The 24551-nt window shown below is 41.9% G+C and overlaps 1 long non-coding RNA gene across 2 annotated transcripts in view; it reads left to right on the top strand.

The window, feature by feature from the left end:
- Window positions 1-24551, top strand: part of LOC105532623 — a 144041-nt gene that overhangs the window by 60061 nt on the left and 59429 nt on the right. For both annotated transcript variants that reach the window (XR_001005019.1, XR_001005018.1), the window contains exons 3-4: window positions 2385-2512; window positions 4559-4686. This is a non-coding gene — a long non-coding RNA (uncharacterized LOC105532623). The remainder of the gene's footprint in view (window positions 1-2384; window positions 2513-4558; window positions 4687-24551) is intronic.

Here is a 24551-nt window from a genome sequence, read left to right as displayed (position 1 = left end):
CTTGTGTGTGTGGGGGTTAGAATCAGTAAGTGCACAAACACCTCTTAAGCATTCATTTAAAGATTCTCAATTCATGGAAATCCTTAGGGATACACTGAGTTCTCCAGGACCCAGTTGACTTGATCTTGAAGTCAGTGGCTGGAGTAGTTGTGGGCCAGAAACATCCTCCTCAGCCCAGGAGAAGTGGCAGCTGATGTATTTTAATTACTGGGAGTCAAGAAGTTGTAGGGATAAGAAATGAGTGCAGCTGAGGGATCAGCTGGAGGTCAGGGATAGAGGAAAAACTGAGGGTGTGTGAGATTCTGAAGTAGAGTGGTGAACAGATGTGGGATGGATGTCAGGGAGACTTGAGGGTTTCCAAACATCCAGGCCTTCAGAACGGCCACAGCAAAACTTGCAGTTCTGAATCGTTTTGTGGAAAGAACATGGAACCTGGATCTTGGAAGTCATGAATTGAAATTTCAGTTCAAGCATTCTGTAGCCATGAGACCTGGGGGAACTGGGGTAAGTTATTTCACATCTTTGATCTTCAATTCTCTCATCTTCAGAAGGAGACTAATGATACAAGGGTTAAGTGAGAATTTAAAAAATAATCCATATAATGTACTACATAAATAGAATTTTCTTTCTTTCCCTTTCTCCTACTTGGAAATGGCTGAGAGCAAAGATGCAGTTCTTGCATCCCATAACCACAGAGTTCTAGGACTACAGTCTTGGGCAAGAGGTTCCACCTTGGCTGCTGGAGTTTTCAGCAATGAAGAACTTCAGTGAGTGTTCAGGGCATGCCTGCAGGACCCTGGTCTTTCTGTTTGGACCAGCACTCCAAATTTGCAGGCCTTTGGGCCATAATTTAGAACCTATTTCTAAATTTTTGAAGGTCTTCCATCTAGCCCTGAGGCCTTTAGTCTCAGAGAACTAAATTGTCTTACCCAGGGTCGATCATACAGACTGCCAAAGCCTGGCCTGGAATCCAGGTGCAATTTTCATCTGTGTTACCAGTTCCTCTGTAGTAACCTGACAGTGACTCACAATTCCTTACAGCACAGTGTTTCAAAGTCTGAGCCACAGACCACCTGTACTAGTAGCAGCAGGTGGGCTTGATAAAAATGCAGATTCCTGGCTCCCTGCCAGCCCTGTGCGATCAGATTCTGTAAAGTTTCAAAGTAATGATTTACAAATTTCCCAGACCTGGGTTATACTTTTATACAGAAACATAATGCCTGAATCTGACAGAGTGCTTTTTCGTGGAGGAAAGTTAGGACTCTTGGGCAGACTTCTTGTTGCTTTCATACTCTACAGGTGTTCCTGACCCTGGTATTTATATAGCCATCTCTGCCCTACCTACTTCCTTCCTTCCCCTGGAACTTCCTGAAGTGGTTGGGAACAATTGCTGTGGCGGTCACAGGAGACCATTTCTGTGAATGCCAGATGTGCTGGTGCAATTTGAAAAGGTCAATTTGATTGACGCCTGAGCCACAGTGTTAACCCAAGGCAGCAGCCCTGTAACTGCTAGCTCTCAACAGTGGTGGCATCTGCAGCCTTGAGCAAAGAGACTGTTTAAACTGATGGAGGGGAAGCTTTAGTTCCTGTTTCTGGGGGATCGAGTGGCATCAGGAGAAAGGCTGATCACTAGTTGCGACTTCCTTTGTATTTACAATAGTGTTTGCTGTTCGTTTAGCTGTGTTTAGACTAAAGGTGGGAGCAACAATGACCTCTTTCTCTAAAGCTGTGAACTCTGACCCCTCGGTCTAGAGAGAGATGGACTCTGGACATGTGGACAGGCTCTACGAGATTCTTCCTGACAAGGGCTGTATGAGCTGGCTTTTCAGAAGGAACTTGTTCATGATGGTGGATCACTATTCAGAGAGACACACTCTTTCTCAAAGCAATGACAGGGGCAGCAGGGACCACATTAAGTTTTGATAGGGTCCTGCAGCTGTTGGGGCAAAAGGGTCTGCCTTGGCCTCTGGGGGTCTCTGCACTGCAGAACTGCAGCGGATGTACAGGGATTGCTGGGGGCTGCAGAAGGATTTTGCAATATGCATTCATGTTCGCTTCAGAGTGCCCAAAATGAGCATGAAAATGCTGTCAGAAAGGCAGTTATTGCTACCTGAAGTCCCTGTTGGAGCAAAGTGCAAATTAAATACTGGTAAAAGAAAACAAAGCTGATCACTGTTATATAGCAAATGTCACTGTCCTGTGTACCTATCTGGTCTACGGGCTGACTCCAGGAGGTGGGAGGTGCGACTGCATGGAGCCGTGTTCGGCCTCCTACCTTCAAGGCCGGCCACATCTCTGAACGGGGAGCTGGTGAGAAAGAGCTCTCCTTGATAAAACATCATTTTTGCCCTTCCTAATCTAGTCTTTCCTTTTCTGTTTTCTAGGAACAAGAGGATTTATCTGACTCAACTGGAGATGGCTCCCTTCCCTAATTTATTGTTGCATCCTGAAGCTTCTCCCATGCTGAGCTCAGTGTGAACAAACAGCGCGGGAGGATGTAACCACTGCAGAGGTACAAGTTCACAGAGGCAGAGCTGCTCCTCGACTGGGCTGGAGGCAAAGACAAACCCCAACCCCTTTCTTGTCATTCATTGAATTTTGCTGAACCTGGAAAGGAAATAAATTCCAAAGGCAGGAAGTGACCCAGAGACCGTAACAATATGAAAAGCTTAACCGGTGCTTCCGCCCCTTTGTTTCAAACTATTCTAATCTGTGTCCCAGGAAGCCTAGCCCATTGCCAGATGGAGATCTGTTTTCAGATGCCTCTTGGCATGTGCCATTCCCGGCTGGTGACATTTGCACATTTCAGAAGGCAAACCTGTCCCAATGTCTTCAAACTTCCAGAGAGGTGTAGCACCAGGAAAGTCCTTGGGTCTCTGGCTGACAGCACCAACCAGCTGATTTGCTTCATCTGCAGCTGAACTGCTGCTGGACTCCAGCCTAGAACACTAGCACACCGGGTCTGTTCTTGAAGATTTGCAGATTCTGAAATCAAAATGCCCTGTGTTGCCAGAAAAGGCTGGCTCCCTTGCCTGCTTCATAATCCCTTCTCACTAGGCTTTCCTAAAGAAACTCGATGAGTCAGGAAGGAAGAAAACATGTCTGAGGGAGATCTGGAGGTGGGCCGTTCTCTCTCATTGCTTCTGAAAATTCCCTTCTGTTTTGCAATGTGGGTAATGTTTAGGGATTTGCTTTTACTTTTTCTCTGTTTCTTCCTCTGTCAGCTCTCACTTTGAAAGACCCTTCATTTACGACTCACGAAATTAGCTCTGCAATCGCGGGAGGCTCTCTGATGGGGAATTAGTCACTTTTGCAAAAAAGTTTAGACTTTACTTTTATCCCCAGGAGCAGGGCAAGAAATTGTTCCCGCCCTGCTCTCAGAAGGAACTAACACTCAACTGCTCTGCTCTGGCTTGGGGGCCTGTACTTTTCCTAGGCTTTTAATTTTTACTACACATCTTCCATCAACCTTACTACTGAAGGCTGTATGCCAGCTGACGTCTATGCACAGCAAGGTGGCTTCTGGGACACCTGCTTCAAACAGGTATCCAGCTCACTGCTCCCCACCAAACCCCGCCAGGTAATTGGAAAGGAACTTGGAGTTGAGTGAATAATGTGCCTCTTTCAAAATATTAGGTAGATCAAAGTGTAAAGAATCCAATATATTTGTTGACAACTGGTTTATAGAAAAGCCCCGGCAAGAAAGAAGGGGGCGGTTCAGCGTCAGGCTGGTGAAAATGAGGTCATGGGTAGCGTACCACTGTACGGCATTTGGGCATCAGACCTCTGTCCTACGGTGCGAAGTCACGCTGTGCCACCGTCTAAAATTGTGTTCTGTTTATTATGAAAGAGGTTTTCAAAAAGTGTTTTGATAAGCTTGGATGTATCCCTGGAAAGGGAATATGGTCTCCATTACAAGACAGGAGCTTAATATCAGAGACAGGTTGTATCAATGTATGTAGCTGCTAGTAAATAGTAGATAAAAGAAGCTTCAGAAAGGTGGTGGGAGGAAGTCTTTTGTTGTTGTTAGGAAGGAACAATCTTGCAGGGATGTGAGAGATTTTTCTCTTGCTTTCTCCTTTCCTCTGCCTATGGAAAATCAACCAGGAGAAAGCTAGAAACACGAGACAGAGAGAAGTAATTTCTCCAACTGTTGACACCAGTCAAACAAGATAAATAGTTCATATTCTGATGATGATGACAACAGTTATGATGAGGAGATATTGACCCAGAGGAAGAAAACAAAGGCTTTTGATTTCAAGCTGTGTGTAAGCCCCAAAGAACTGTTGTCAGAGTCGCTTTTATGATCTAAGGGACTTTTGGCTACAATTATAAGAATTTAGGGTGAGTGAAATAAATATAATTGGTCAGATAAATCAGAATTAGATTAAGACATGATTGAAAATGGTTAACCATTAGTGAGAAGTATACCAAATTATACGTATTTTCGTGCTGCTTTTACTCTTGATCTAATTATCTGTCAAAAAGTAGCATAGTTAAGAACTGTATTCTGATTTAAATATAATACAAAGCAAAATATTTTGTTATGCTCTCTTAGGCATATGTTTGAGATGTCTGGCCACTGGAGGTCGTCTCGTCTACTATGTTCACCACAGATAAAGAATGAAAAGAGAATACACAACCTTGTGATTGCTAGCAGTGAAAGCTCAGAGTTGTGACATAACAGTAAGTGTTATATTCTGCATAACCTTAGGTTTAACAAAGGTTGTTACTAGACACTTAAAGAACATGCTTATATTTTGCACATGAGAAAATGGAATTAAAAATGGGAAAAGAATAGAGTCATGACTCCCAAACTGTGTCCTAAGCACCCAAGACTTTGCAGCAAACTTAGAGGGGGGCTGTGGCACATTTTAAATATCAAGGAAGTACAGTAGCACTTGACATCTCTTGGATATCAACTGAACTATTAGCTCAAGGTAGTTCATTGTTCCAACATTAGATTGTGCTACATTTCTTTCAAAAATGTCCTGTCTTTGGGAAGCTGAGTTTTCAGCAGTTGTAAAATGCAAGTCCCCAGAGAAAATCAGTGTGGAATAGGAGGTGAAGGCACGTGTGTCCACATGGGTTCCAAGATTTGAGAAGATATTTGGTGCCCAATTGGCATATGCAACCCTTTTTCTTTTTTTTGGACGGAGTCTCACTCTGTTGCCAGGTTGGAGTTCAGTGGTGCGATCTCAGCTCCCTGCAACCTCTGCCTCCTGGGGTCAAGCGATTCTCCTGCCTCAGCCTCCCGAGTAGCTAGCACTACAGGTGCGTGCCACCATGCCCAGCTAATTTTTGTATTTTTAGTAGAGACAGGGTTTCACTATGTTGGCCAGGATGGTCTCAATCTCTTGACCTCGGGCATACACATCCTTTTAAAAGTAACCGAGTATTTAAGAATGAAATAAATTTTTTTCTTTCGATTTATGTGTATTATTTTTTTCAAACAACTAAGTTGTTGGGACCTAACTACTGGATAAATGAAATGTTGGGTAAGTATTTCCTTTTGCCTAGGGACTCTGTGAAAAAATTACAGGGATACTAAAATGCTGTGACATGAGACAGTTTGGGAACTCTGAATTAGAGCAATACAAAGGTAGATTTTAATGGTTCAGGCTCGTTGGTCAGAATTAAAAAGTGGTTAGATCCTCCTCTTCCCACACCAGCCAGGACACTGCTCCCAGAATTTTTCCCTGTTCCCATGTGAAATAAGCAATCTTAGTGTGAATTTTTAAATTAATACAACCATTTGGTAGACTACTAAAAGTTATATGACACAAAGCTTCTCAAAATATCTCCAATGTAGAACTTTTCTTTTTCTTTTTAATTTTTTTTTTTTTTTTTGAGACAGAGTCTCGCTTAGTCGCCCAGGCTGGAGTGCAGTGGCACGATCTCGGCTCACTGCAAGCTCCGCCTCCCGGGTTCATGCCATTCTCCTGCCTCAGCCTCCCGATTAGCTGGGACTACAGGCCCTCGCCGCCTCGCCCGGCTAATTTTTTGCATTTTTAGTAGAGACGGGGTTTCACCGTGTTAGCCAGGATGGTCTCGATCTCCTGACCTCGTGATCCACCCGCCTCGGCCTCCCAAAGTGCTGGGATTACAGGCGTGAGCCACCGCGCCCGGCCGTCTTTTTAATTTTTTAATCTGTCATGGACTAGATGATGGTTAATTTGATGCACCAACTTATCTGGACTACAGTGCCCAGATATTTGGTCAAATATTATTCCGAATATTTCTGTGAAGGTGGTTTTTGGATGAGATTCATGTTTAAATCAGTAGACTTTGAGTAAAGCTGATTATGATTCATATTGTGGATGGGCCTCATCTAATCAGTTGAAGGGCTTAAGAGAACAGAGACTGACCTCCTCTGAGCAAGAAGGAATTCTGTCAGTAGTCTGCCTTTGGACTCTGCATCTCTTCCCTAAATCTCCAGCCTGCTGGTCTACCCCATCCAATTTCTTTGGATTTTGGTTCCACAATTACATGAGCCAATTCCTTAAAATAAATCCCTATATATACATATACACACACACATATCCTGTTGGCTCTGTTTCTCTGGAGAATCCTAATACAGACTGATGCTTTTAAAAAATGTGATAAAAATGAACTTCTAGGAAAAGAATCATATGCTTAAATATTTTAGAAATGTCAAATTGTTATAAAAGTTTCTAAATGCTTGCTTCCATTTTCTATATTTAGCTTTAGCTTGTCTATGATTGGTAATAAAGGGTTTGTGGAACACATTTTGAGTAGCACTGATCTCATAAAAATGGAAATATATTCATATACCTATCTATATTTATATCTATGTACATACATTTATTTACTTTTAACTTGAAACTAATTCTAAATTGATAGAAAAGTTGCAAAACTAGTACAGAGTATTCCCATATCTCACTTTCCTTAAGTTCCCCAGTTTTAACATCTGTGTAACTATAGTATAATTTCCCAACTAAGAAACTTAACATTAGTATAATATTATTAACTAAACAAAAATCCTGCATTAATCTGTTCTCACATTGCTATAAAGAACTACCTGAGACTAGGCATAAAGAAAAGAGGTTTAATTGACTCACAGTTCTGCAGGCTGTATAGGAAGCGTGGCTGGCAAGGCCTCAGGAAACTTACAATCAGTCAGAAGGGAAAGGGGAAGCAGGCACGTCTTACATGACTGGAGAAGCGGGGAAGAAAGAGCGAAGGGGGAGGTGCTACACACTTTTAAACAACCAGATCTTGTGAGAACTCACTCACTATTATGAGAATGGCAAGGGGGAAGTCTGTCTCCATGATCTAATCACCCTTCCACAAGGCTCCTCCTCCAACGTCGGGATTACAATTCAACATGAGATTTGGGTGAGGACTCAAATCCAAACCATATCATTCCATCCCTGTCACTCCCAAATCTCATGTCTTTCTCACATTTCAAAACACAATCATCCCTTCTCAACAGTCTCCCCAAATCTTAACTCATTTCAGCATTAAGTCAAAAGTCCACAGCCCAAAGTCTCATCTGAGACAAGGCAAGTCCTTTTTGCCCATGAGCTTGTAAAATAAAAAAACAAGTTAGTTACTTCCAAGATACAATGGGGGTATAGGCATTAGGTAAACACACCCATTCCAAAAGAACTCAGCCAAAACAAAGGGGCTACAGGCCCTATGCAAATCCAAAACCCAGCAGGGCAGTTATTAAATCTTAAAACTCCAAAATGATCTCCTTTGACTGCATGTCTCATATCCATGCCACACTGATACAAGGGGTGAGCTCCCAAGGGTGAGCTTCCAAGGCCTTGGGCAGCTCCACCCCTGTGGCTCTGCAGGCTACAGCCCCTTTGTCTGCTTTCATGGTCTGGCATTGAGTGCTTGTGGGTTTTCCAGGCACATGGTGCAAGCTGTTGGTAGATCTACTGTTCTGAGATCTGGAGGACAATGACCTTCTTTTCACAGCTCCAGTAGGCAGTTCCCCAGTGGAGACTCTGTATCGGGGCTCCAACCCTATATTTCCCCCCTGAACTGCTCTAGTAGAGATTCTTCATGAGGGTTCTGCCCCTGTAACAGACTTCTGCCTGGACATCCAGGTGTTTCCATACATCCTCTGAAATCTAGGCAGAGGCTTCCAAGCCTCAACTCTCACCCTCTGTGCACCCGCAGGTTTAACACCACATGAAAGCTGCCTAGGCTTATGGCTTGTACCTTCTGGAGCAGTGGCCGGAGACATATCTGGGGCCCTTTTAGCCATGGCTGGAGCTGGAGTGGCTGGGACACATGGAACAGTGTCCCAAGGTTGCCCAGGGTTTGAGCAACTTTGCTCAACCAAGGTTGCTCTAACTTTTCTGGGCTAGGCCCAGAAAACCATTCTTCCCTCCTAGACCTCTGGGCCTGTTATGGGAGGGGCTGCCACAAAGGTCTCTGAAATGCCTTCTAGGCATTTTCCCCATTGTTGTGGCTGTTAACATTTGGCTCCTCTTTACTTATGCAAATTTCTGCAGCTGGCTTGAATTCCTACCAAGAAAAAGTGGGTTTTTCTTTTCCACCACATGGCTGGGCTGCAAATTTTCCAAACTTTTATGCTCTGCTTCCCTTTTAAATATAAATTCCACCAACTTCTTTGCTAATGTGTAACAAAAGTGTCCTTTGCTCCAATTCCCAATAAGTTCCTCATCTGCATCTGAGACCACCTCAGCCAGGACTTTATTGTTCATATCACTATCAGCATTTCAGTCACAACAATTCAACAAGTCTCTAGGAAGTTCCAAACTTTCCCTCTTCTTCCAGTCTTCATCTGAGCCCTCCAAACTGTTCCAACCTCTGCCCATTACCCAGTTCCAAAATCACTTCCACATTTTCAGGTATCTTTGTAGCAATATCCTACTCTTGGTACCATTTTTCTGTATTAGTCCATTCTTGCGTTGCTATAAAGAACTACCTGAGACTGGGTAAAGAAGCTTAATTGACTCACAGTTCTGCAGGCTGTACAGGAACCATGGCTGTTGAGGCTTTGAGAAACCTTCAATCATGGCAGAAGGTGAAGGGGAAGGAGGCACATCTTACATGGCTGGAGAAGGAGGAAGAGAAAACAAAATGGGGAGTGCTACAAACTTTTAAACAACCAGATCTTGTGAGCACTCATTCACTATCATAAGAACTACAAGGGGGAAGTCTGCCTCCATTGATCCAGTTACCTCCCACCAAGCCCCTCCTCCAACACTGGGGATTACAATCCAATGTGAGATTTGGGTGAGGACATAAATCCAAATCAGATCAGGCCATATTCAGATTTCACCAGATATGTCTTAAATAGTAAAGTCACAGCTCTAGGATGTGCAAATTTGGTAGGCACTGGGCTAGAAGATTGTTGCAGAATGAGTTGAACCACTGGTTTGTTTTATTTGTAGATCAGCTAGCTGAGAACTAGAAATGTTTGTCAGTAATTGTGAACTGTTCTGTAGAAGAAAATATAAATCATCAACCTCAATTAAAAACATCTCACACATATTGATTGAGCCAATACCATAGCTACTAAGCATGCCCGTTATTACTGCCAGAAATAACAAATTATTTTGTATCTGGACACATTACTCCCTTAATGACAGACTGTATAGAGAAGTGATGCTTGGACATGTATCTGAAATATCATGCATTTTTGGCCAAGTCACTCTTTCTCATCTCTTCTGTGCAGTTTGAGCTTCCATAGGTTGAACCCAGCTGTGGCTTTTTGGGCCCTTTCTGTAATGACTATGCAGATTTCTATCATGTACCTATAACACTTCATTGCTATAACTGGTGTGGGTGCCTGCTAAACTATGAGGAACTCATGGGCCTGGCTATGTCTTATTTGCCCTGGTATCGCAGTGCCTGGCATAATGCCTTAGGCATAGCAGGCAGGAGCACATGCTCAATGAAGAAATGAATGAATACATTTAACATATGGTAAGTTCACATTTTTTTTTTCCTACTTGATCTCGTTGGGAAAAGAGCCTATAACTTAAAATTATTCCAGTGAATAAAACAATGTTGGGTGTATATTAAAGAGGAAAAGCTTTCAAGGGCTTTGTGTTTGAGAAACAGGCTTTGAATGCCAGGTGTGACTTAACAGCTGAATGAAGACTATCACTTTTACAAATAGCATACATGTATGGGTGCTGACTCACTTTATTCAGTAGACACAATGTACTCCTTAGGTAATTTGATCCATCTCAGTAAAATCTGCTTTCTACCCAGACTGAACGGTTGTGGTTAGTTCTCATTATTATTCAGCATTGCTATAGTTTGTGTTTTCAAAGTACTGTGTTCCCCATTTTTAATGAGCTAGGCAGATGATAGGTAATGAAAGGAGGTTTTAGCCAGTCTCACATATAGCTGGTGTTCAATCAATTTTTGATGACTGTTTAATCACTGAGGTTAATTGGGGACGGGCTGGTGTAAACTCATGGGAAGAAAGGCTGTCCGACTTTTCCATGGATGGAGGAAGTGTGGGAGTGGAGAGAGGAGAAGCTGGGAAAGACTATGAAGGTGGGAGAGGGAAGAAGTAGGAATTCCTTCTGATGGGAGTAGAGCAGGCTTCTGAGTCTCTGACCCACTTCGGCAATCCTCAGGGCCCTCTGGGGTTACATTCACATCATGTTCATTTGCGCTGTGAAGGAGTAGATTCTTTGGGGTTAGAGCTACTAATTCCTAAGAACAAGTTGTTTAGGGACTACTTTTATAAGTTTTGTGGTCAATTTTTTAGCATTCTACTAATGCTTTTCATATCACTGATTCTAAACCTGGAAAAAACAAAACAAAACAAAAACAAACCATGCCAAAACAAATTTATAGGAATTCAGGACATCAAAGCTGAATAATGATTTATTCTTATAGGAGGTATTGCAATTAGCGACAAGAAAACTGTTGATCCTAAGGGTTCCTAGTGGCAGGACAGACTGAATATACAGTTGAGACATGGAGAGAGGAATAATTTAACTTTTCTTCCTCGAAAAATCTATCTCCTCCTTGAAGCCCTGCTCAGTGGCTTGCTCTGGCCCTGTCAACTGAGAGATGAGAAATGTTTTGAGTGTGAGGATTGGGAGTGAGTGTTGTCAGCTTAAAAGAGAATGATGTATTAGGTTTGTGTTAAGTGCTCCGTAAACCCTTCCTACCCCCTTTTACAAATTGCCACATGATATTTGTATATTTTGGTATTATTGGGCAATGACCACAAATATTTGTCTGGAACACAACTTGGAGAGAAGAAAAGTTGCAAAGATAAAAATATAAGCCCTTGCCAGCCATTGGGTTGGCTGGGGAAGTGTGGAAAGGCTCAGGGAAATGTCGTGCCGTACACTCTAATTCCTACTTCATCATGGGCCTGGCAGGCCCGGCTTGCCTGGGGACATACCTGAAGGGCAGTGGAGAGGTAAATTCAGCAGCCTGGAGCTCCCAGCAGAGCGGCAAAGCAGATTTCTCTCCTCCTGGGTAGAGGCTTAAATCCAGTTGTTATAGAGTGTTTTGAGGATTAAATGAGCTAATGTCTGCAAAAGCAACCTACACAGAGCCTGGCACCCAGAAGATGCTCAAACAAAGTAGATTTTCTTCCTTGCTGTGACTTCACAAGGGATTGTGGGTGTCTCAGGACACTGTGTCTCAGAGAATGGCTTTTTGCCATGTGGGCATTCTACCTTTTGGAAGACACTGGAAACTTGGACCAAAACCAACTCTAAATTCTTCCATTCCGGTTGAGATGAGCCCCAGCTAGAGATGCAGTTCAGTTTCCTCATAGAATGAGGAAACTGCATCTGCAGAATAGAATGGTGTGGGGAAGTAATTTTGTGTCCTTGAATAAGGAAACATGGTTCATATCATTTCCTCAGAGAGTGGCTGTTCTGGATTTCAACTCAGAAGAGGCCTATGGGAACCCATATGGGGATGCTGCAATTTCTCTTTTGAGCAGAGACCTTATCTCTGAGATATCCAAGCTAGGATTTCTTTAGTGATACCTTACCAACTTCTCACAAATACTTCACTCGGAACCCTCAACCCGGGAGCACCAAGGAGCTTTTGACCCCAGCTGCTTCACTCTCCATCAGTATTTGCATAATGTCAACAGAATTCTCACCATTTGTGACCACCTTGTGACCAGGCAATTCTACCTGTCTCATGTCCCTGGCCAAAAGGCTAGTCCCCTTTGTCATCTATTCTTTTTCAGTTCCTTGCCCATCTACTGTGCTCTCACTCTCTCATTATGTTTTCATATTTAATCTCTCCTCAACTGGATTCTGTTTGCCAGATTTAAAGTATACACAAGGCTCCCACTGTGGGTGGGGTGGGGGAGTGGAAATAACTCTATCCCAACCCTACCTTCCCCTCAAGGTTTCATATTCTCTTCTCCCCTTTACAGAGACTTCTAGAGAGAACATCTATACTTGTTGACTCTCTTTACTTCCTGCTCACTCCTTAGGTCACTGCCAGGCTGGCTCCTACCTCATCAGCTCGACAAACAGCTTGTGCCAGGGTCACTCACCTTCCTTCACATCTCGGCAGTGGTCAACACTATTGACTGTCCCTCCTCCTTGAAACACTGTCTTTTTCTGTCTTCAGTGATGCAAGGCTCTTCTGGTTACCTTCATCTTCTCTGACTGCTCATTTTCTATCTCTCTTGCAGTCTTATCCTACGCTTCCTGGGTCATTACATATTAAAATACTCAAGGCCCAGTCCTAGTTAGTCTTGTCTTTTTGTGTTTGTTTGTTCTGATATGGAGTCTGGGTCTGTCACCCAGGCTGCAGTGCAGGCTCACTGCAATCTCCGCCTCCTGGGTTCAAGCGATTCTCCTGCCTCAGCCTTACTGAGTAGCTGGAATTACAGGTGCATGCCACCACGCCTAGCTAATTTTTATATTTTTAGCAGAGACGGGGTTTCACCATATTGGCTAGGCTGTTCTCAAACTCCTGACCTCAAGTGATCTGCCTGCTTCGGCCTCCCAAAGTGTTGGGATTATAGGCGTGAGCCACTGCACTTGGCCATCTTCTCTTCTTATTCTATACTTTATTCGTGGCAAAATGTTTCTCCAGCCCAGGTCTCTTATTTGAGCTTTAGATTCGTGTATCCAATTTCCTACCTAAAACTTTCATTTGGAAGTTTCACATGCATCTAAACCACAACATAGCCAAAACCAAACTCTTGATTCTTCCCAAATCTTTTGCTGTTCCCTATGTCACTGAAGGGTGTCACCAGCATTGTTAAGCATGCCAGAACTTGGAGTCACCATGACCTTTCCCTCTGCCTTACCCTTCACATTCAATTTTGCCTCCTAAACCTCTTTGTATCTGTACTTTTTTCCCTACTTCCACTCCCACTATCCTAGTCTAAGCTACCCTCACCTCTTCCTGGATAACCTTAAATGCCTCTTTATTGGTCTGTCTGCCACCATTTTGACCTCCACCTCCCACAGTGTATCCTGAGTGAGTTCTTCATCTGATTTTCATGTCTGCCCTGAGATGTTTAAAATGTTTGCATGCCTTCCCATTATTTTAGGATGCAACATTTCTTAACATGACCATAGGCCCTGTGCCTAGCCAGCTTTGTATCAAATCATGCTCTGCTTTGCTCTCTTTACTCCAACCACTGTGGCCTTCTTTCAGTTCTTTTTACCTGCCACGCTTCCTCTCACCAATTGCTCTTTGCCCAGAATGCACTTACTTCTGTAAGTTTCACCCTTTCTTCAAATCTCAGCTCAGTATGGCTTCCTCAGGGCTGTCTTCCTTGACCTCTCTGACCAAGGCAAATCTCTACCATAAGGCTCTGGGTACTTCTTCAGATGCTGATCACAACTGTCATTTTTTGGTTGAAATATATTGTCCACTGAGTGTAGACTCCATTAGGGCAGGAACTGTGCCTGGTTTCCAGGGCTTAGAACCAGCACAGTGCCCAGTGCATAGTAGGTGCTCAGTAAATGCATTTGTTGAATGGATGAACAAATAAATACATCAATAAATACAGACTTTTGTTTTCTGTCATTCCTTTGGCTCCTTCTTCACCGTACCCTTTGTCCAGACATCGGGACTTCAAATCATGGATTTCGTTTATACGTCCAGTGCCACCAGTGGACCTGCTTCCTATTATGGGTAATGAAATGTATGAGATGCTGAGAAGCTTTTGGACACTTCCTTTGTAATATATTTTGCTCTCCTGCAATAATTTTGTTATCATCAGCGTTCTATTCAGGAGTACAGGATTAGGTACTAAGACAGTACCACCTGAGGAAGGGTGCTCCTTGACTCAGAACAATAGGATAATGAAATTGGAGGGAACTTTTGGTAATCATTTAGTCTAATTTCTCAAGCAAGGAAGAGATTCTTTATGTACTACTTCTGACAGATGATAATAGTTAATGTTTATTGAGCATAGGCCAGTTATTGTCTTAAGGATATTGATACAGATGAATCAATTTAATCCTTAGTAACCATATGGACAAATACAGTTACTATCATGCCCTTTTTATAGCTGACAAAATGGTGGAATGCCTCATCTAAGGCCATGCCTTGTCTAAGTCAGAAGCATAGCCAAGGTGCAAGCCCAGGCAGTTTGACAGAGCCAGAGATTTTCACTGCTATGCTATGCTATGCTATGCTATGCTATGCTATGCTATGCTATGCTATGCTATGCTATGCTATGCTATGCTATGCTATACTATGCTATGCTATGCTATGCTACTTCTGTAGTTAGCCAACGTTTATGTAAACACTTCCAGGGATGGAAACCCACTCGATGGTGAGCTGAGTACTTAGGCTAAAATTGTCTCCTGTAACTTCAAGTCATTTTCCCTAGTTTCAGCCTCTAAAACTATATAAAATAGCCTGCTCCAATGTCCATAGGACAGTTATTAAAATAGGACAGTTATTAAAATACTTTCAAATTCTAAGAGTAGTTTTTCTGTTCATAAAAATAACATATATTCATTGTAGAAAATTTGGAAAATCCAGAAAAGTATAAAGAAGATAAGAATCCTTGATAAACTGGGAGAAAATAAGTATTAATTGCCAAGAGTCTATTAGCTTTTTGCTATAATTTTTAACATTCATATTTCATTAATGGCCCATATAAAATCTGTGGCTAACCAAAACACCTAGTTCTCTGTCAGATGACCTTCCATCAAGCCAGATTTTGTCTCTATATAAAATTCTCTCTTTCTTTTTTTTTTTTTTTTTTTGAGACAGAGTCTCACAGGCTGAGTGGTCTTCAAATCATGGATTTGGTTTATACATCCTGATACAAAGACAGAGTCTTACAGTCTTACAGGCTGGAGTGCAGTGGTGCAATCTTGGCTCACTGTAACCTTCATCCCCCAGGTTCAAGCAATTCTCCTGCCTCCTGAGTAGCTGGGACTACAGGCGTGTACCACTATGCCTGGCTAATTTTTTATATTTTTAGTAGAGATGGGGTTTTGCCATGTTGGCCAGGCTGGTCTCGAACTCTTCGCCTCAAGTGATCTGCCTGCCTCGGCCTCCCTGCTGGATTTACAGGTGTGCACCACTGTGACCAACCATCAAATTCTTAATGTAAAATTTTACACTTATCCCTTTTAAACGATACTTGTTTGTTTTAATTCTTCTGTCTTACTGAAACCTTTTCTAATCCAGATTCTGCTATCTAACATTAGCCTTCGAGTTTCCAAGATACTATGTGATCTTGATAACAGGGCTTTTCAAACCTTTACCCCAGGCATTGCTAAAATGCTAAGCCCTGTGACACATATTAGGAACCTCCCTGTAGGTTCACATGGGTCTATTCATCAGTCATTAATTTGGCTGCTGAAGAAAATACAAATCTGTATAACTGCATTTTCACTGAGCACATATATATATTTTCACCTTTCTGTGATGATTTCATGACTTAATGAAATATGTCACTAAAATTGGGTATGTTTCGTCTATGGAATTTCTCAACTTTACTGGTATAGTAAGTCTTTTTTAAAAATAGGGCATCATTTTCTTAGTGAGCCTGGGCTAACTCTGAATAATCACTTCTTAATTTCTAAGTATTCACAAATCATCATCTAAATATTAATACTTCATTCTAGAACTTTCCTGGAAATCATGCTAATCTGTTACTTCAGACTCTTCACTGCAGTTGAAATAGCTATGTGCAGACATACTGGCCCTGACTCACATTTAATGGGGCTGAAGAAATGATCCCGTGGGTATATATTGTCTTATTCTTTCTCCTTCAAGAGATCAGCTTCCTGTCAACATACAGGAAACTGGAAAGCTGCAGTCTAATAATATAGCCACTGACAGGAAGATTGTTGTTTAGATTGCCTTTCCAGATTTCTCAATTGAATAATGCTGGTGAAGGATGACTGCTTATTTTATTTATGACTTTGGATCAACTGCAAGGATATCTGACTTTACATAGTAGATGTGCTGCTTCAATGTTGCATATAAATTACTTTTTTTGTAAGTCAAATTCAACCTAAAATATACTGCTCTGGGAGTTTACTTTTAAGGCCATCTTGTGGTGAGACATTTTATAAAGTGAAGAATTTAGTGATTTATCTGTTTGCTTGGATTTTTAAGATCAAGTTTGCTTAAAGCAAGGTGAAATTATACTATTTCTTTATTTTTAGAAAAAGTAGCCTAGTATTATCTTTTGTGAATGTCACCCTTAGCAAACAGGACTGGGAAGATCTTGGCCAGGCGCCTGCAAATGAGTAAAAACCAGAGCCTCCACGCTAAGCCACATTCTCACCTCACAATTCTCTGATGCACTCCTGCTGATGAAAGACTGCTTTTTTGATTTCCCTAATTGATATTTTTTTCATTTTTCAACGTCCTCAATCAATAACTGAAAAAGAATTCTATTTACTCATCTTCTCTAAGAGTCCTCCTGTCACTCAGCTGTCAGAGGCAGGGCTGGTGGCTCATTGATGAGGCTTCAGTTATACTTTATGTGTTCTTCCCTTCCTTGGATTGGAGCTATGTGAAGGCTGGAACCTCAGCTTGTTCACCTCTGTATCTCCATTAAACTAGCCTGAGCCTTCTGTGAAATGGGTTCTCACTACATATTCATAGATTCAAAGCTGCCCCAAACTTGAGCTGGAACCAACTGCAGGTGATATGATGGGCTCACTCCAACTCTACCAAGGGGACTGCAAAAGTGTGGAGTGTGTCTTAGTCTGTTGGTGCTGCTATAACAAAATACCATAGACTGGGTGGCTTATAAACAACAGAAACTTATCTCTCACAGTTCTGGAGGCTGGGAAGTCCAAACTCTTCCTTGGTGCCAGCAGAGTCGGTGTCTGGTGAGGGCTCACCTTTGGTTCATAGATGGTGCTGTTTTGCCGTGTCCTCACATGGTGGAAGGGGGATGGCAGCTCTCTCAGGCCTCATTTCTTTTTTTTGTTTGTTTGTTTTTTTGAGACAGAGTCTTACTCTGTCACCAGGCTGGAGTGCAGTGGCACGATCTCGGCTCACTGCAACCTCCGCCTCCCGGGTTCAATCGATTCTCCTGCCTCAGCCTCCCGAGTAGCTGGGATTATAGGTGCACACCACCATGCCCGACTAATTTTTTTGTATTTTTAGTAGAGACAGGGTTCCACCATGTTAGTTAGGATGGTCTTGATCTCTTGACCTCATGATCCGCCCACTTCAGCCTCCCAAAATGCTGTGATTACAGGCATGAGCCACCGTGCCCAGCCTCAGGCCTTATTTCTAAGGAGACTACTCCCATTCATAAAGGCTCTGCCCTCATGATCTAATTACCATGAAAAGGCCTCATCTCCAAATACTATCACATTGGTGATTACATCTTGACATATGAATTTTAGGGGGACACAAACATTCAGATCATAGCAGATTGGTTTTCTGTTTCCTAAGATTCCCCTCCCCCCAGAACTTCTGCAACATTCTTTGAGGATCACTGGCCCTTAACAAAGATTTCTTTCTTGAGCTATTTGTGTGTACGTGTTTGTGTGTGTGCTGTATATTTTATTTATATATATAAATAGCCTTCCTAAGTTTCATGTTTAATAAGTCTCCAGGTGCAGTACTGAACCTTAACTCTAACTTCAATCCCTCACCCTAATCCTAACCCCTAACTCTAATCCTGACCCCGATCCTAACCCTAACTCTGAAATCCCGGAGTCTAGGAAAGTTTCCCTATTCATATTCAACCTTCAATAAATGTCTGCTTTTCATTATGAATATTACCATGATCCTGACATAATTAAGAGAACCAGAAACTAAGGCAGACACATATTTTGTGTATGTTGTGTTGTGCAATGAGAATTATACTGTAGTTTAGAATGAGCAGCCTTTGGCACTGAAAGAGTCAGAATAATAAAATACCTTCAGTATAAATTTCAGTGTTTAGTACGCAACTATCTTATGGCAGCGACAGTCTATAAAGAGGAACTCAGCTAACCTTATCAATTAATTGGAGTAGTCAATTGATCAACACTAACACCACACCATTTGCAAACGAAGTGTGTTTACTCTAAGGCTTGTTCTCTTTCTAAAGGTTTCCATCCTCTCGTGATCCCGATTTCATAGGATAATTTTATAGACAGCTTAAAAACCAAATAAATGAATCTTTAGTATAATCACAACCGCTTAAAACTCCCTTCTGCATAATACCCCAGCTACATAATTTGATGGGCTCCGTGCAAAATGAAAAATGTGGTGCCATCCTTATAAAGAATTCAAGATGGTGACAGCAGATATTAAACCAAGTGTGGGGCCCTTCTCTCCATGGGATCTTCTGAGCACAGTTTGCACATCCATGACGTTGGCCCTGCTTAATTACAGGTGAGAGAGCCGAGGTCCAGGAAGGCACAGCAACTCTGCCATTGCACAGCTGATGAGTCCTAGAGACACAGCTGAAAACGTGGTTCCTGGACCCCCCGGCCCACTGCTCTCTCCTGTCTCAGGCTTTTCCCACTTCCTGGAGTCACCATGGGGAGGCAGCGGGGGTACATCCCCAGTGCGGTGAACTGGACATTGTCTGCTTAATACTTTTCTTTAGCTGTTTCAACCCTCAGTCTGATTTCTTTTCTAAACCCACACCTGAGCTTGTTTGCATGCAGCTTCTCCTCCTTGTCAGCCTGTCCTCTTCCACTGGGTTTCTTGGAGACTCTGGGGAGAGGATTTGCAAGGTGCTGGTGGAAAGAAAGCTAATTAGGGACATTATGCAGATTGGATTCCTCTCCTTGGCTCTCAGTAGCAATATATTTTTTCACACTGAGCTTCTCCTCTCTTCCCAAATGCCAACATACACTAATTCCTAAGGGCAAGCCTAAATGTCTCTGGTAAAACAGCCTAGGGACAGGCTCCTGAATAGGTTGAATACTATTAAAGAAATTCCATTTTGAGAATTTCTCAAATAAAAAATTCATTACTTTAATCCCTGGGAAATCAGTTTCCCAATCTCCTGCACCACCTTATTTCACCCCCATCTTGAATTAACCATGTCTGTTGTGTGCCAGAATTCCGTGGACTTGAGGATTTGATAAAGAATTCTATTTCCTTCCTTCTCCCCAGAGTCTGGAGGAATTTAGACCCTTTTATTGTGCTAGAGTCCCCAAAGCTGCAGACATTGCATTAACTTCAGAATGTGGCAGCGTTTCTTTGAACAGAAAATGTTCAGAGACATTTTCTACTCAAATGTCCCTTTGGGTAGAAAATGTTGCTGCTGTGAGCTTGCTGTCTGTGCTGGCCCAGCCTCACATCTAGCCTACAGGCTGGATTTTGAGCTTATTAATAAAATTCGAAGAAGCCCAAAGAAACCCTTGATTCAATGAAAATAAGAATAGCGAGTTTTAAAACAAAAAACGGGAAAAATGGAAAGAAATTCACATAGTCCCCCACAGCAAATGAAGAAACAATCAGTAAAACCGTTTACAGTCCTCCTTCCCCCCAAACTTTTAGAATGGACTCAAAGCCCAACCCCAAGCCCAAGTCATTGACACAATATTGGTTTCACACTGTCAACAGGCAACATTCCTGAGAGTTCTTTCTTCTGACAGTAAGCACTCTGGGGACACACCCAGCAAACGAAAGCCACAGTAGAGGGTAGATGAAATAAAGATACAAACAAAGGCATAGATAGGCTTCAATAATGATACAAAACAAGCTGCTAAGGACCAAATGCAAAATACTGATGCACTTGCTGCAGCAATGAGCAGCCAAAAGAAAGGATCATGTCAGTTAACCAAGGAGGGCTTCCTGCAGGAGGCATTGTTCTAAGCACAGTTTTGAAGTTGATCTGAGAGAAGGGACCTGCCAAGGGAAAAGGAAGGAGGGCAATCCGTCTGGGATTATCTAGTCAACAAACTCTGCTTTTTCTCTTAATGACTCTATTTCATCCGTCGCACATATTTTTGCTGTGGTTTAAATAATTCAGGCCACTCTGTCTGCGTAGATGTGATATCTCAAGAATCCTTGCTTGGCTTTGCAGGTGTTTATAGTTTCACTAAAAAGTGCCTCATTTTTTTAAACATAGAGTGTGAAAGTACAATGTGAAGATTTAATTCTGGATAAAAATGCCAAGATGTGGACTACGCTGCCTCCTTCTAGTAATTACTCATTTCTGACAAAAAAGTAGGAGGCTTAATTTACCTCTAGGGCAATTTAAAAACACTATTGCCAGTTAATTCACTCCCAGCCCCGTTCCCCAGACAGGTTTGTTTTTCCTTTCTTCTCTCAGTCCTTGTTTTAAAAGTTGCATGTCTTTTCTGATTCATGGCTGTGTAGGCATTTAGTTAAAGTTAGTCTGGATAAAGTTAACACTTTCCTCTAAAGATAAGTATGTTTTGTCTTTCTGGGAATATGATACTTAGAGAAGAGCCGTAGATTACATTCTATAAATGTGGACAAATTACATATGCATTCCACGCATGTCTCTATCAGTACCTTCCCCACTGCTAAGTGAAAGACTTTCTGTATCTATTAAAGTGGGAATTTAGATCCCATTCATGGGATTATAAATCGTTAAGCTTCATGGATCTGGTGGAAAAAATGGTGGGTGAGGGAACCTCCTGTTGCTTCATAGAACACGATGGTTCCATATCATTTTACTAAGAGGGTTTAAAAGTTAGTTTCAAACAGCTATCAGAATGATTCCCCCTTTCTTAAGGCACTCATTAGAAAATAAAAACAGATATAATTAACAAACAAACAAACAAACCTATCTGCCTGCTGTTCTGACTTGTTATAATAAGTGTTATTTCTACTTACAAACACTGTCCTGTCAGCATCATGCTGTTTATTTAATAAGACTTCTGCATTGGGGGAGAAGAAAAGGTTTGCATTAAAATTAAGTCTTTACTTGTCTCTATTCTGTTCTTGCTCATCTGCATTCAGATCCAATTTGCTTTGAGGTTGAAAGGAACTAAAGTGTCTAAACCATCTCCCAGAGGGAGAGGAGGGACCTTTCTGTTCTTAGAGTTGGATGAAGGATGGGGCTGCCATGAGTCTTGGACAGACACCCTCATTTCCTTGCTATTGGGCCTAGATGACCCCTGTAGCCAGCAGAGTAGGCAAAAACCCCTTCTGCTTCCTGGGGTTAGTTTTCCAGGTGAATGACGATGTTTTCATCCTCTTGATAAGTTCCAGAGGCTTATGTGAGTGGACAGATCTGGAGAGGACTTCGGCTTCAGAGGTTGTCTGTGGGTTTGGTAAGAATGGCAAACTGAATGACAATAATTGGGGAGTTGCTGAGGTGGCAAATACAGCAGCAAAGATAATGCTATGTGATCAAAATGTTAGGGGCGTATGGTTTTTCTTCTTTGGATTCTTAAAATTAGTTTTTTTAATTGTGGAAAACTTTGAACATATACAAAAGAAGGCAAAATAAAAATAACGAACTCTCCCTGGATGCGGTGCCTCACGCCTGTAATCCCAGCACTTTGGGAGGCTGAGGCAGGTGGATCACCTGAGGTCAGGAGTTCAAGACCAGCCTGGCCAACATGATGAAACCCCATCTCTACTAAAAATACAAATATTAGCCTGGCATGATGGCACATGCCTGTAATCCCAGCTTACTCAGGAGGCTGAGGCATGAGAATCGCTTGAACCCGGGAAGCAGAGGTAGCAGTGAGCCAAGATGATGCCACTGCACTCCAGCCTGGGCGCTAGAGCGAGACTCCGTCTCAAAAACAAATCAAAACTATCATGCCATCACTCATTTTCAGTAATTATTTTCCGATACCTTGTTAACCTATATCCCTTGTTAACCTATATCCCTACTAATTTCTCCCTCCTGTATTATTTTTGAAGCAAATTCAAGACATCATATCATTTAATCTATAAATATTTTAGTTTGTATTTCTAAAAATATAAGACTTCTTTTTAAAAATATGAACACAATATCACAAATACACTTAAAAGTAATTAATAATTAATTTCTTAATATAATCAAATATGCTGTGTTTAAATTTTCAGTTGTCTCATAAACAAATTTTTAAAATAGTTTGATCATGATTCAAGTCCTACAATATGACTGGTTGATATGTTTAATAAGTCTCTCTTTGCACCTTTTCAAAATAAAGTGTTTATTTTGGAATAATTGTAGATTTACAGAAAAGTTGCAGACATAGTACAGAGAGTTCCTGTGTACTTTTCACCCAGTTCCCCTTATATTAGCATCTTCCATAATTACTGCATACTTGTCAAAACTTAGGTAATCATTGGCACATTACTATTAACTAACCTATAGCCTTTATTCAGATTTCACTAGTTTTTCCCTTGATGCCATTTTTTTTTCTGTTCCAGGGTCTAATTCAGGAGACCATGATACATTTATTAATAGTCATCATAATGCCTTAGACTCTTCTGATTTGTGCATTAGTCAGTCTTGTTTTTCATGACCGTGACAATTTTGAAGAGTTCTGGTCAGATATTTTGTAGAAAGTCCCTCAATTTGGATTTGTCTGATGTTCTCTTATGATTAGGCTAAGGTTATGGGTTTTGGGGAAGAATACCACTGATTCTTCTCATGGAATAAAGTTTCCTTTTCATGGCCTTATATCTGGGGGTACAGAGTACATATCAATATGACTTTAAGTCTCTTTAATCCACCTCTCTAGCTCTATCTCTTTCTTTTTCTTTTTTCCTACGGCAAGTTACTTTCTGAGTCACTCGGGATTTTTTGGTTGATAAAAGAAAAACTTGGCTGGACACAGTGGCTCTTGCCTGTAATCCTAGCATCCTGGGAGACCAAGGCAGGTGGATCACTTAAGCCAGGAGTTTGAGACCAGCCTGGGCAACATGGCAAAACCCCATCTCTACTAAAAATACAAAAATTAGCTGTGTGTGGTGGCACATGCTGGTATCCCAACTACTGGGGAGGCTAAGGCAGGAGAATTGCTTGAACCTGGGAGGCAGAGATTGCAGTGAGCTGAGATCGCACCACTGCATTCCAGCCTGGGCGACAGTGAGACTTTGTCTCAAAACAAAACAAGAAAAACTTCAATCAAGTTAAATTTAAAGGAGTTTAACTGAGCAATGAACAATTCACGAATCGGGCAGCCTCCTGAGCCAGGGTAGGCTCAGAGGCTGCACACAGCCATGTGGTAGAAGAAGATTTATGGACAGAAAAAGGACAGTGATGGACAGAAAATGAAAGTGAGGTATGGAAACAGCTGGATTGGTTACAGCACACCATTTGCCTTATTTGTACATGGCTGAACAGTTAGCTACATTGGATTGGCCAAAACTTGGTGATTGGCACAAGTGTAGGCTATGGTCTGGTTACACCTCCACTTGTTATAGTTCACAATGTACAGAAAAACATTTAGGCTGAACTTAAAATATGTAAGCAGAGAGCTTTAGGCTGAACTTGATTTAACATGGTTTTATTTTGTTTTCAACAAATAGAGGCCGTGATGACTGTTTGGGTTGAGTAATGGAGGCCTCTGCTCCAAGGGCAGGCTGCTTTTCAAACAGTTGCCATCTCAGTAATTTTTATCCATTTGCATCCCACAACATCACAAGACAGGTTTACATAAAAGTCCAGGTTACCCGGCAGGCTACATGGTAACCTTTGATTTTGGGTTGATACTGGAGAGAAGGTCCGAGAAGAAGCCATCCTTAACAGGAAAGACATTAAAAAAATTCTTTGAAACTGGTTCCTGTGTCATTGAAAGGTTTGGGAAAGAACACACACACGGCTGGGTGTGGTGGCCAATGCCTGTAATCCCAGCACTTTGGGAGGCTGAGGTCAGTGGATCACTTGAGGTCAGGAGTTCGAAATTAGCCTGGGCAACATGGCGAAACCCCGTCTCTACTAAAAATACAAAAATTCGCCACACCTGGTGGTGGGCACCTGTAATCCCGGCTACTCGGGAGGCTGAGGCAGGAGAATTGCTGGAACCTGGGCGGTGGAGGCTGCAGTGAGCCTAGATTGTGCCATTGCATTCCAGTCTAGGCCACAGAGCAAGACTCTACCTCAAAAAAAAAAAAAAAAAAAAAGAAGAAAAGAAAAGAAAAAGGACACATATACATATCCCCTGAAGAGGTATATATTATTGATATTAGAAAGATAATACACTGTCTTAGTCCATTTTGGTGTTAGCTGT

The sequence above is a fragment of the Mandrillus leucophaeus genome, unplaced genomic scaffold (assembly GCF_000951045.1).
Source record: "Mandrillus leucophaeus isolate KB7577 unplaced genomic scaffold, Mleu.le_1.0 Scaffold974, whole genome shotgun sequence".
Classification (NCBI taxonomy): domain Eukaryota; kingdom Metazoa; phylum Chordata; class Mammalia; order Primates; family Cercopithecidae; genus Mandrillus; species Mandrillus leucophaeus.
This window is presented reverse-complemented; position numbering and strand designations above follow the sequence as displayed.